Genomic DNA, 13918 nt, shown 5'->3' with positions numbered 1-13918 from the left:
CCTTCGGAAAACAAGGTGTTTGTTGCTCGAAGGGGATTCTTCCTTGAGAGGAATCTCATTTCCAGAGAGGACAGTGGGAGCCGCATAGATCTTGAAGAGCTTCGAGAATCGAATGAAGAAGAACCTTTAGTAGACACTAGCACTCAACTTGAGATGCAATAGCCCGTTGAGGAAACTCGAACCGGGGCTGAGCAACCTGTTGAGCAAAATGATATATCTCCACCTCCCCTTCGCAGATCCAATAGAGTTCGTCTTCCTCCTAAATTCTATGGTTTCCATGTAAGTACAGAAGGAGACGTATTGATCAGTGATCGTACACTGGTTGATATGGATGAGCCATCCAACTATAGGGAAGCGATGGCAGGCACTGAAGCTGCTAAGTGGAAGGAAAGCATGGAGAGCGAGATTCAGTCTATGCATGACAACCAAGTTTGGAATTTAGTTGATCCTGCACCTGGCACTAAAATTGTTGGGTGCAAATGGATCTTCAAGAAGAAGACAGGCATGGATGGGAATGTGCACACGTTGAAGGCTAGGTTGGTTGCAAAGGGTTACACCCAGACTCAAGGAATTGATTATGAGGAAACCTTTTCACCAGTAGCCAAGATCAAGTCTATTAGGATATTACTTGCCATAGCAGCCTTTCATGATTATGAAGTATGGCAAATGGATGTGAAGACCGCTTTCCTTAATGGAAAACTCACAGAGGAAGTGTATATGGCACAACCTGAAGGTTTCATAGATCCAAAATATCCAAATAGAGTGTGTAAGCTTGAAAGGTCAATATATGGACTGAAACAAGCATCTCACAGCTGGAACCTTTGCTTTCATGAGAAGATCAAGGAGTTTGGATTTTCAAGAAGTAAAGGGGAGTCCTGCGTATATATAAAAGCTAGTGGGAGTAATGTAGTCTTCCTAGTGTTGTATGTGGATGATATACTCCTTATAGGAAACGATATCCCGACGTTGCAAGGTGTTAAGACGTGGCTTGGGAGTTGTTTCGCTATGAAGGATCTAGGAGAGGCTGCATACATACTTGGTATAAGGATCTATAGAGATAGATCAAAGCGTCTAATAGGGCTAAGCCAAAGTACATACTTGGATAAGATCTTGAAGAAATTCAAGATGCAAGACTCCAATAAAGGGTATCTACCTATGCAACATGGCACAAAATTGAGTAAAACTTAATGTCCTGAGTCTAGTGATGAACAGGAAAGAATGAGTCGAGTCCCGTATGCTTCTGCTATAGGATCGATCATGTATGCCATGACGTGTACTCGTCCTGACGTCTCATTTGCTCTGAGTATGGTGAGTCGTTTTCAGGACAACCCAGGCGAAAGTCATTGGATGGCAGTAAAGAACATTCTGAAATACCTAAGAAGAACAAAGGATATGTTCTTGGTATATGTGGGTAAGGATGAGTTGAGAGTTACAGGTTATACAGATGCAAGTTTCCAAACTGATAGGGACAACTCATGTTCGCAGTCGGGATGGGTATTCTTGCTTAATGGAGGAGCGGTCACTTGGAAGAGTTCCAAGCAGTCGACAGTGGCAGACTCTACGTGTGAGTCAGAGTATATAGCAGCTAGTGAAGTTGCAAAAGAAGCTAAATGGTTGAAGAATTTCATTGATGATCTTGGTGTCGTTCCGAGCATCAAGGATCCCTTGGAGATCTTCTGTGACAATGAGGGTGCAGTCGCATTGACTAAAGAACCCAAAGACCATGGTAACTCAAGACATATACTTAGAAAGTTCCACTATGTAAGACATCGAGTCGAGGATGGAGATATTTTTGTGAGCAGAGTATCGTCAAAGGAGAATCCAGTCGATCCGTTCACTAAACCACTATCAAGGATCAAGCATGATAGTCATACGAGATCTATAGGCATTAGATTTGCTGAAGATATGGAATAGTTGTTTAGTTGTTTAGTTTGATAATCCTTGAAACATTGAGCAGTATGAATTTGTAATAGAAGTGATGTTTGTTTTGTGGAGACTTAATAAAATGCTGGATTGCTATCATTTCTGTTTATTTATTACTATGTTTCACTTTTGCATGTTTAGAACCACTTCCCGAGTACTAAGTACTCAAACCTCCACAGTCAGTCATACTCTTGGAAGTAAGTAGTGATTCAAGACTGTCATGAGTGTTGGTGGATTGACCATTTTGATTGGCATAACATAGTGATTGTGTCAACACTCGTGAGTGCTTAATGGAGATTTAAGCATTGGAACAACCCGCACTTAGAGATTACTTCATGGATTTAGTCACAAGTAATTCTAAGATGATAATATCTTCTGTTCTTCAAACCGAGATACATGTGGGGCTTTGCTCTAGGATTCTGTTATGCATTGGTGTACTTCAACGCTATTCGTAACTGGTGGCTATAACGGGTACATTCATGTGTGACATGATGAAATGGACAAGGACTATGTAGTCGAAGTTTATTCGTCCCTTCTGCTTTAATAGGAGAAGCGATATCTATGGGCCCCTCGATGATTTGGTGCTGACATCTTAAAACCTGGCCGGGTACTGACTAGAATTGATGTGTTCGATTTAGTAGTCAGATGTAGTCGTCACAAATCTATATCGGGAAACATAATTTTGAATTCTGGGGTTGACCATTATCCATGTCTCGAATTCATACAGATATCACTAGGATGAAGGAATAGTTGATCACTTATCTGAGGGCTGATACTGATTAGATCAGAGTTCGGCAGATGCATTGGATGGCATTCTCTCTGTTGATTATTTGAGAAATATAGAACCATGCATATCTAGTTGATGACTTGTCCAAGTGGGAGACTGTTGGGAGTGTGTCCAAGATCATTAACTAGTTGGTGATGTTTCTAATAATAGCAGGGTCCTCTTGGGTTGCCCTCAAGACTCAATATTGAGTAGAATATATAATAGGAGTAATTAGTTTATTAATTATTATGGTTTAATAATTAATTAGAAACTAATTGGAAAACAATTTGGGAATTAATTAACAGTTTAATTAATAGAAGGGTTGAATGTGAATTAAGCAATAGTTGATTGATCAGGGAACATTCCAGAACCCTAGAATGAAGGGGGTTGGACGAAAATTCCCTTTGGATAAAGGGAATTTCGTTCCTAGCATATTCCATCCCACATGGGTGGAAGGATAAAACCCTAGGAAGTATCCAAGGCTATAAATAGGGCCTTAGGGATTCATTCCTCCTTGCTCATTTTTGGCTTGAGTATTCGCCACCTTCTTTCTCCCTCATTGTGGAAGAACTTTTCGTGAGTTCATCCCTCCTAGTTTATATTTGTTTCTACTCCTTTGAGTTCATTGGGTGTGAGCCAAGAGAGGGATTCTGGTTTGGATCCTCATCATCCAAACAAGGTGGCACGCACAACGAGTCAAGCTCGAAGATCATTGGATGCTAAAGAGGTTAGTATTCTTCTTGTATTTTCGGTTTTCCTAGGGTAGAAGTAATAGTATGAAGCCATAGATCCATAGGGTGCATGTACACTTAGGTAAATCAGTTTGTTTTTTCGATTATTCCGCTGCCTAGTTATAGAGTGTATTTGATGCATATGTTTCCCAACACTAACTACCTTAAACCAATTGTTATTTAAAGTACCATGTGATCGGCCTGTACCATACTACCGACTAGAAACACGACGATGTAAGACGTCGGAAGGAATGACATTTGGCACCCGTAGACTTGCAAGTCCTACTGTAGCTAGCAGCAAGGTGTAGGATAGTCAATCCAGTATAGATCTATACACAAACTCAACGCTCTCCACTTAAGGAGATTCTTGATAAAAAACGAGCCATGACAGGTGATGTCATGCCCCGTTACGTGGCTCACATAACTATAGTAGTATTCTTGTATATGTATTATGTGCACTAGCTGTATTGTATGTTCTCTCCTATCTAGTATGTATGTATGTTCTCTCTGTTTCTCATAATAGTATGTTCTCTTGCATAATGTATAGTATGTACTAGCTGTATTCTATGTTCTCTCTCCGTCTAGTATGTATGTATGTTCTCTCTGTTTCTCATAATAGTATGTATTGACTCATGTATGAACTGACTCATTGTATGTTTCATTGTTCTAGTAATAGTATTAGTAACTTCCTAAACTACACCTATTATAGTTTACTAGTAATATTGTTTGTATGTATGAACATGTTTGTATACCTTTGCTACCCAAAGGAATTGAATTGAAAGAAGGAACTTTTATATCTATATACATATACATAATATATAACTAGGATTCAAACGACCTTCGGACAAACAACCGATACCCTAAGTCCACAACCAAACGAGGAACATGAGGTAAGGTGAGCTATCAGTCCTAAGTCCTTTCAATCCTACTTATATAACTATATCTATATAGATACACATTTAATAAAAGTATTTAACACGTAAAAGAGTTTGTAAAATAGTTTGAAGTAGTTTGTTTGATAACACAGTTTGAAAAGTAAGAAATCCACTTGTTTGGTAGTTATTAATCACATGTGATTGATATAATAACTATAATAGTTCAACTTGTATTCCCCCCATAAAAGCATTTAAAATCATTTAAAAGGTTGATTAAGGGGGTATGAACTCACCTATAGTGAGTAGTTTGGATGAACGGATGGTATAGGATGCTAAGTGTCAAGTGAAGACTTGAGCACACACACAGATCCTATTTAACATATAATGATACATATATGAATACAATTAGTGCTTATAACAACTAATTATTGAATTTGAACCACCTTAGGGACTAGTAAACACTTATTTTGAAGTGTTACAACCATATATGATTGTATATAAGGGGTATATGGCTATACAAGGGAGTGTATGGTCAAAATGCACAATATTTGTGTATGTGCGGCCAGGGTGTGTGTGCGGCCGCACACTCCCTATGAAATGTGCCAAAATGTATTTTGAGGCTTTAGGACTCATTTAGGAAGGTTTCTTACTTCATGCTTTAGCCTTATATTGAGTTCATTCCCATTTTTGGACCTAAAAAGGGTGTGTGCGGCCACCATGATGTGTGCGGCCGCACACCCTTTATGAATGTTGAGAGAAAAACTTAGAGATACACTTGAACAAACGTTAGAACAAGTGGATTGCGGAATAGTTAATCTCGAAGGATCTAAAAGCTCAACAATAATATTAATAAATTAGAGTTAGATAGTTAGAGAGTTAGTTGCGGAAAAGTAAAGAAATAGAAATGACAACAATTGTTATATCAAGTATACACGTAAGTTGATTCATAACAAGGAATGCATTCAAACCAAGTTAATAAGGAAGATCAAACTTAGTGATTAAGTCACAAAAGACTTGCTCCGAAGAGAGGTTATAATCAGTTGTATTCTAGTACGATTTGAGAGTAAGAAGGGATGAGTAATTAGATAGAAAGATAGAAAAGATAACTTCAGAGATGTGTATTCAGAATAGATAGATGCGTGTGTTTGAATACAAGAGAATGAGCTCTATTTATAGAGACTCATGAAGTACACTAGATTACATCTCTAACAGTAGCCATGCAAGGCATACTGGACAATAGAGAGTATTACAATAAAGACAAGTAAAGTAATCTAGTAAAGTGACTGCGGTAGGTAGAGACTCCGGATGCGGTTGCTGATGAAGGAGCTTGACTGCGGGTGCTTGACGGCTATGGTAGCTGAAGTTCAAGAGGGTCACTTTTTATGATTCGACAATTTCCCCCTAAGTGACCTCTTTAACTTTTGTTCAGATATCAAGTTTAAGAACCTTGATCAGGATCCACCAAAACTTCCTGATGTTTTCTAACCAGATGATTCTTCTTAAAATCTCGAACTTAACTTCTGCAGTAGTGTGCTTCGATTTTTCAACTGCGGTTCGGCAGATATCAAGTTGCTTCCTGGTGAGGCGATGCATGGCAGTCATAGGAATGAAGTATTTGACATTATCGATCTTCCTTTTGAAAATGACTCCAAGTTCAGGAAAATTGGTTGCACCTAAGGATCTTTCTTGATAGCTTTCGGTAGGCATTGGTGCAAGATCGAGTGGAGGCAGATCAAATTTATTGGCAATGGTGGCGTAGATGTCTGCATCGATTTTAGCAAAATCGCAAACAGTTTCCTTCAAGAACATACTAGCCCTTTCAAGCGCAATCTTCATCTTCGGATGCTTCTCCGACTTGTTCTAAAACACCTTAGCTATGAGAAAAACTTCTTCCGGATTCATGCAGGGGAAGTCAGCTTGGGTGCGAACATAGTCGTGTCCCCTTCTAGTGAGGGTGTATTGGATGAAGTCAGCCTTCATAAACTTCCGAATCTTGTAGTTCTTGACTTCGGATGGTCTATCGTTAGACCATATTTTCTTAATGGGAGAGGCATGCTTCGCATAAAAAAGACTAAGTCTCTCAAATTCCATTGGCCGTCTTTTGTGGTCTAGAAGGTTGCGGTCGAATTGCTCAAACATTGTGAAGTATTTGGCATTTGGAGAGATTGGGACATCCTAGTAGCCATCCGAAGGGGGTTCAGCATATGTGAGGTGAGGTCTGTAGTCTTCATCCAGCAGTTTGCGGTGAGGATTGATCCAAGAGTTTATCAAGGATTCGTCCATTATGGTATTAAAACCACATTCTCTCCATACGAGCTCTGCCAGTTCGGCTGCCTTCCAATCTTTTTTCCTTTGGGAGGTGGCAGGAGAGTTGTTTGAGCTTGGAGAGGACATGTGCTCAACCAAGTTTTTGAAATGAGGGGGAGTCTCTGGTTTGTCAGGATTGATCTCCTCTTGCGGTGGAGTGTTATGAGGTGGAGTATGATAAGATGGTTGCGGTGAGGGTTGCGGTGTAGGAATTTTTTCGGTGATGATGGGTGGACTCTAATGCTGTGAGATGGAGTGATGTGAATGATGGACTTCTTCTTCACTTCCCCCTCTTGAGAAACGCAACCCAGGAGCTTCCTCAAGCCATTGACGAAGGCCATCAACTTTGGCAAAAACGTCTTGAAATTGAGCTTTGAGGGCATCTGCCAATTGTTGATTATTGGGGATGGTGGAGTTGAAGAGCAGTCTATGAATTTCCTTGGTGAGCTGAAGAATCTCGGGACCATGGAAGTTGGAGGACAGGGATCGTTGCAGTCTATTGATTGTGGCTTGAAGAACTGAGATAGTGGACTTATACGCAGTGTGAGTCTCAACTATCAGTTTTTGAGACTGTGTGGCTTGATCCGCAATCGCTGCTTGGAGATCTGTCTTGATTGCGGTCACCTCAGAGATGAGGCGTTCCGCAGCAGCCATGAAGTCCTTGTGATCTGCTTTGCGATTGTTGTCAAGGGACCAGATTCCCATTTCAACTTTGAGAGAAATTCTCTCAGCAGCCAATCGCTCACGCGTTTCCAAGCGCTCTATCCATTCGATTAGTGACTGCGGTCCAGGCAGGTCTTCTGGTTGCGGTTGGGTTGGCTTGACCGCAGCTAGAATTTCCTGAATGGTATCATCATCAAGACCAATACCTCTAATGAGGATGCGCAACCAATTTCCATCCTTCTGCGGATGTAAGCAGAGTAGGATTTCCTGAGCTTCCTTGGTCTCCTTGACCCGCAGTCAAGTTTGGCCTCGACTCAGTTCTGGCTAGGGCGGAAGAAGTTCCCTGCAGTTGGGAAGGTGTTTGAAGTGTATGGGTTACGTTCGAGAGGATGGAGTTCAACTCCTCAAGTGAAAAGAAATGCAGTCGGGAAGCCCTGGAGACCTGAGGGCGTGCACCAGTGTCATCCTCTTGGGATTGAACTGGGGGGGGGGGGAGTCTCCACGAAGCGATGAAACAAAATCACTTTCTGAGCTTGAGTGGTATTCGATGGTGGTGTTGAATGGGTCTGCGGCCACCCCAAGGACTACCGGAGCCTTTTGAGAGGCTGAGGTATCAGTCCGGTCACGCATATGGCCAGAGGTATCAGTTTTCCTTTTCTTAAGGATGGCAATTGGTTGCGCATCCTCATCAGAATCACTATCAGGTGTGGGTGCGGTTGGTTTGATTTTACGTTTCTTGGTGGGTGCGGTTGGTTTGCAAGCATCCTTATTGGGAGTTCTTTGTTTCTTCTTGGAGGCCAATTTCTTTCTTCTTTGAGAAAGATTGGAGAGAGTAGTGGAAGAAGGGACTACGGTACCTTCATGGTTAAGGATTGCGGATGGATTTTGAAGAGGCGGGGTAGGAAGGTATGGGGCAATACCTTCCGTAGCCTCAATATGATCTGAGACATCAGCAGTCTCTAGACCAATAGTGGAAAGAATGTGGGTAGGAAGTCTTCGAATTGGTCCAAAAATAGATTGACCAGAGGAAGGATTGTACCTTTTGAGATCCTTGGGGACAAAGAAATTGATGTCACTGCCCATGTCGATCCCTGCATCCGCATGGAGGTCTGAAATGCAGAGGGACCAGAACCTTGCGAAAGTGAGTTCGGTTGGGTTCTCCCTTGGGCTCTCCTTGGGAATGTATTGAAGAAAGTCGTCCCATAGGATCTACCCGTAGTTCACGTCATGACCTGTGAAGATACTCCACACCAGCTCCAGAAGTTTGAGTCCCATATTGTCCGTGCCTCCGGTTCTGCTGGATAGACTGCGGATGACGAAGTGGCAAACAAATTGCCAGACCGCAGGCAGCTGGTTTTTCTTGAATTCCCCAATCCCTTTAATCTTCTTCTGGTATCCCATTTGGTAAAGTGCAGAAGTAACGTCCGCCATGGATGAGGTGAAAATCTTGATGGAGGGATGAACAAGGAGGTTAATGGCAGAAAGAAACTTTTTTTTGGACAGAATGACCAAAGAATCGTTAACCAGGTTAAGATGAACTTCTTGAGGGTTTTCGAGTGGGCGATAGGCTGAGAAGGCACATTTGAATAGGGTTGAGATTGGGACAAATGTTATGTGAAAGCATCGAAGGGGACAAACAGGGGATGATTCTTCAGAAACTTGATCATCAGCTTGATCGGGGCATTGTAGGATGAATGATCTTCGAACACAGCTCTGAAGTTGCTTGAAGCAATTGTGGGAGAGTCTGAACCAGTAGGGTTCACTGATCCAGATGCCTTGGATTGTTTCTTGGAAAGACCTGATTTCACCATTGTAGGAGCTTGAGAGAAGGAGTAGAAAACAGAGTGCTTGTAGGAATTTGAGAGGGAGGATTCAATGTTCAGAAAGCGTAAAGTGATTTTGGGGAAGAAGAAGGGTTTATATAGGGGTGAATTGGAACAGTAACTATTTTTACCCTAGGTAAAAAAAAGGATAAGGTAAAAGGTCGTTTGGGGGGAATCTTTTGAATTGGAAATTAAATCTCAGCCACATAAGACGAAACGGTTTAAAAAGTTTTTGAGATTTTACCAAAAAGGGATTTGCATTTAATGAAAAGTCAGACGTACATCATTACGTCAGGTGATCGTGTGGTGAGGGGAAAAGAAGTTGTAATGGATGGGACGTGCTGGGTAAGAGGAAAAGACAGATTAAGGATGTGTTTACGGAAAAACGTTCTTTTTGTCATCATACCTAAAATAGGTATGACACAAGGTTTATTCAAAAGAGAATGAGACATTTTCTTAACGGAATGTTTTTTTTATTTAATGAAGGATCATTAAATAGCACACCATGAATCAAGGGTTGATGAAACAGTTGAGAAATTATCAATGTGATTGCGGATGGAAACTTCATTGCGGATGACCAGATGTCATTGCGGATGATCAGATGTCATTGCGGATGGGTAGATAAATGACTGCAGTAGGAGAAACTGATGAGAGCACTTGTACAAAAAGTTAGTAATAACAAACAATAAGGACCCATGAAAGATACGTATGATATATGGTTGCGGTACATAGACTGTGGTACCAAAACCATCTGTTATAAGTAACTTTCAGTTAGAACCGCAACGGAGACCAAGGATGGTCTGCGGTATCTATCAATTCAAAAAGAATTGCGGGTCTGGATTCATCATTCCTAACATTTGCAGGAAGGTGTTAAGTTTTGTGGAGTCGAGCGCTTTTGTGAACACATCAGCAATATCTTCATGAGAATGGACAAAGATGAGTTCAATGTTACCTTTCAAGATGTGGTCTTTGATGAAATGATACCGTAGTTCAATATGCTTAGTCTTGGAGTGCTGAATTGGATTGTGAGAAATAGCAATAGTACTTTCAGAATCACAATAGATCGGTATCCGCAACATTCTATAGCCGTAGTCCAATAGTTGAGTTTCCATTAAAGAACTTGAGAACAACAGCTGGCTGCGGCCACATACTCAGCTTCTGCGGTAGACAGAGATACACAACTTTGTTTCCTTGACGACCAGCTGACGAGTCTTTCACCCAGAAATTGACATCCACCTGAAGTGCTTTTTCGATCAAGTTTTCATCCGGAGTGATCCGCATCTATGAATGCTTGAATGCTGAAATCATTGCCTGCGGGGTACCATAATCCAAGAGACTTGCTTCCTTTCAGGTACCGTAGTATCTGTTTGGCTGCGGTCATATGTGACACTTTTGGGTCATCCTGATACCTTGCGCATACACCTGTTGCAAAGACAATGTATGGCCTGCTTGCGGTGATGTACATCAAAGAGCCTATGATACCTCTATAAGTCTTGTGATCGACAGATTCGCCTGAGGAATCAGCAGAGATCTTATATCCGAAGGCCATGGGGACCTTAGCCGAAGAACAGTTGTCCATAGAATATTTCTTTAACAGTTCAGTGGTGTATTTCTCTTGATGAATGAATATCCCTTGCGGAACTTGTTTTACTTGAAGTCCTAGAAAGAATTTAATCTCTCTATTCATGCTCATTTTGAACTTGTTGGTCATGAGCTTAGCAAATTCATCCACCATTCCTTGATCAGTCGATCCGAAGATGATATCATCCACATATATTTGTACAAGCATAAGGTGGTCACCATTTGATTTTCTAAATAAAGTGGGATCAATCACTCATCTTTTGTATCCGGACGAGATAAGAAATTCAGAAAGAGTCTCGTACCATGCTCTTGAGGCTTGCTTCAGACCGTAGACTGCTTTTTCAAGTTTGTAGCAGTGGTCTGGGAATTCAATACTTTCAAAACCTGGAGGTTGCTGAAGATAAACCTCTTCTTTTAATTCCCCATTGAGAAATGCACTCTTAACATCCATTTGGTGTACCTTGACGTTTTTGTGGGCTGCGTATGCTAAGACGATTCGGATGGCTTCCATTCGTGCCACCGGAGCATACGTTTCATCATAGTCAACACCTTCAAGTTGAATGTAGCCCTTTGCAACTAGCCTTGCCTTGTTTCTGACTACCGCACCAGATTCATCCAACTTGTTTTTGAATACCCATCTAGTGCCAACAATGTTATGACCGCATGGCTTCGGGATGAGCTTCCATACTTTGTTCCTTTTGAATTCTTCTAGCTCTTCTTGCATTGCGGATATCCAGTCAGGTTCTAGTAATGCTTCTTTGATCGTTCGGGGGTCGACTGAGGACATAAATGCTGCGTAGTGACAATGATCAGATAAGTCCTTAGAAGATCGAGTCTGGATATGTGACAACCCCTAATTTCTCGGCCATAAAAGACCGATTTATTTTATGCTTTTCAAAACAAAATCAGAGAAATCTTTTTAAAAGATGTTGCGGAATTGGTACCCAAAACAACATATGATAAAAGTTTATCAAAACCCTTCTTTAAGAAGGTATATATTTTCCATATATATCAAAACCTCGGGATGTCATGTTCCGATACAGATCAAAAGCATAAACAAGACATTATAAGCCTTTCAACAGTTATTTACAACTACTGGCCTATAATCCAAAAATCTCTCATCATCCTCCGACTATGCTCGGGCTCCACTACCCGTAATCATAAAAAGCTGAGTGGGTTAGGCTTGGGAGCCTGCTGAGCATATAGGGTTTTCAACCCACAATAATAATAACTTATTAAGTTCACCAATCAACAATAACCCTGATTACCCATTCCCGTTGTCCTCACTTTACGTCCCTAAACACCTAACACAAGGGACTTATCCTAAGGAATATCATTGGGTTGGACACTACTGCTAAGGGGACTCCTCATCCATACATGTCCTAAAGGCAACCATGAGGGGGGATTGGAGTACACCAATGAACATTTAGTTCATCAACACCTACAAGTTGCGAACCTGCTAGTGTGCCACTGGACTGTCTAGAAAGTCTGTGGTCGTCATCTATACTCCGTTAGAAAACTTCACCAATAACACCAACAACGACACCGACACCGAGGCCTCTCATCATTTTTAACATCCACCGACTATTTTGTCTACCCATGTTCTACCCAACATATTTGTAGATAAAATACATATACAGTTTAAAACTTGTATAAAACATCTATTCAACAGTCACCTCAAATAAACAATTAACATATTTACACATAGCACGTATTTTAAGCTAAATACTTCATATCTATGTGTAAAGTGAAAGTAACTACACACTCACATATTTTGATGAAAATCGGGCAGCAATTCGTTTCCTAAAACGTTCGTTTCTAATAAAACCGGGAGTTTTATTGAGAAACCGGGCTCTGCAAAGGTCGGGCTTCGAAACCGAAAAGATAAATTTTTCGGGCTTCACGGGCACTTCGTGACGTATTCCGAGGTTTATAATCGATACCGGGGCTTTGGGGAATGTTAGAATGAAGAAAATATGAAGAAAGGGGTGAAAGATGGTGATTTTCTAAATGTATCCGAGAAGGCTCGCAGCCTTCTATTTATAGGGTCTGAAGCTCCTGATCCGACGGCTGAGAAGCCTCCAGGTGTCGAAGATCTGGAGCTCGCAGGGGGATGGATCGCACGTGATTGCGCATGCGAGGGGGCTGCTGGCCTCTTGTGATTGGACCAAAGTCCGGATCCGAGGAGGGGGTGTCCGTCGCAGCTTGCGAGGGCTCGGTCACGTGAAGGAGGGTACGTGTCGCACCGCTACTGGACCGCTTCGGACCAGCTCAGGAGCTCGGATGAGTCATCAGTTTTTCGGACACGTGGCACCTTCTAAGCGAGGGTGAGGTGGCCGAAGTCCACCTTGCGAATTTTCTCGGTTTTAGCAATTTTTCTTGTTTTTCGCGCCAAAACTCCTAAAATCCATAACTTTCGCATACGAGCTCCGGTTTTGACGTTCTTTATATGCACGCGTAGGTAAAATTACGCTCTACAACTTCCGTTTAGACTTCGTCGGCTAATTTTGACATTAATTTTTATATTATTATTTTTAACAGACCGAGACAGGAAATCCGTTAAAAATTCATAACTTCTTCATCCGAAGTCCGTTTTCGTCAGACTTTTTACCCTTGTGCTACAAATGACGAGACCTTCGATTCTCGTTTAGGTCGTGTCGGCTAAAAATCACTCGATCTAAAATTCGAGTTTTTAGCTGTCTACTGCTAAGCTGAAACTTCGAAAAATCATAACTTCCTCATACGAAGTCAGATTTGGGCGTTCTTTTTATATCTCCTCTCGGTTTAACGAACACTACAAGTTTTGTTTAGATTGCTAAGGCTAAAAAGTAGTTTATTGAAAACTCACTTTTTACGACATTCATCACCGAGTCGGTTTTGTCGTGAAACTTCGACATGTCATAACTTCTTCGTTATAACTCGGATTTCGGCATTCTTTATATATCCGTAATCCTTGTCACGACGACTACAGCTTTCTTAATAGATATCGGCTTTATCTAAAATTTATTTTCGACGCTCATTTTTATTCTTAATTAATTAACTCCTAGTAATTAAACATAAAACACATAAAACACATAGAATTCACATAATTCCTTTTTCATTTCTTCAAAATGAGTTACAAGGTTAACCTAGACTATCACCTTAATATTAATGTCTAGGCTAGAAACACGAGTGTTACAATTCTCCCCCCCCCCCCCCTTAGGATGATTTCGTCCCCGGAATCACACACCAACAAACAACTGCGGGTAG

General features: G+C 41.2%; 1 pseudogene; it reads left to right on the top strand.

The window, feature by feature from the left end:
* The first annotated feature begins 1266 nt into the window (after positions 1–1266).
* LOC145130156 (secreted RxLR effector protein 161 pseudogene) lies at positions 1267–1914 on the top strand (annotated as a pseudogene).
* Positions 1915–13918: the final 12004 nt, after the last annotated feature.

This window comes from Lactuca virosa, chromosome 8, assembly GCF_052849685.1.
Source record: "Lactuca virosa cultivar CGN04683 chromosome 8, Lactuca_virosa_CGN04683_v6, whole genome shotgun sequence".
Classification (NCBI taxonomy): domain Eukaryota; kingdom Viridiplantae; phylum Streptophyta; class Magnoliopsida; order Asterales; family Asteraceae; genus Lactuca; species Lactuca virosa.
Note: the sequence above shows the minus strand (reverse complement) of the source record. Positions and strands in the feature narration are given on the sequence as shown.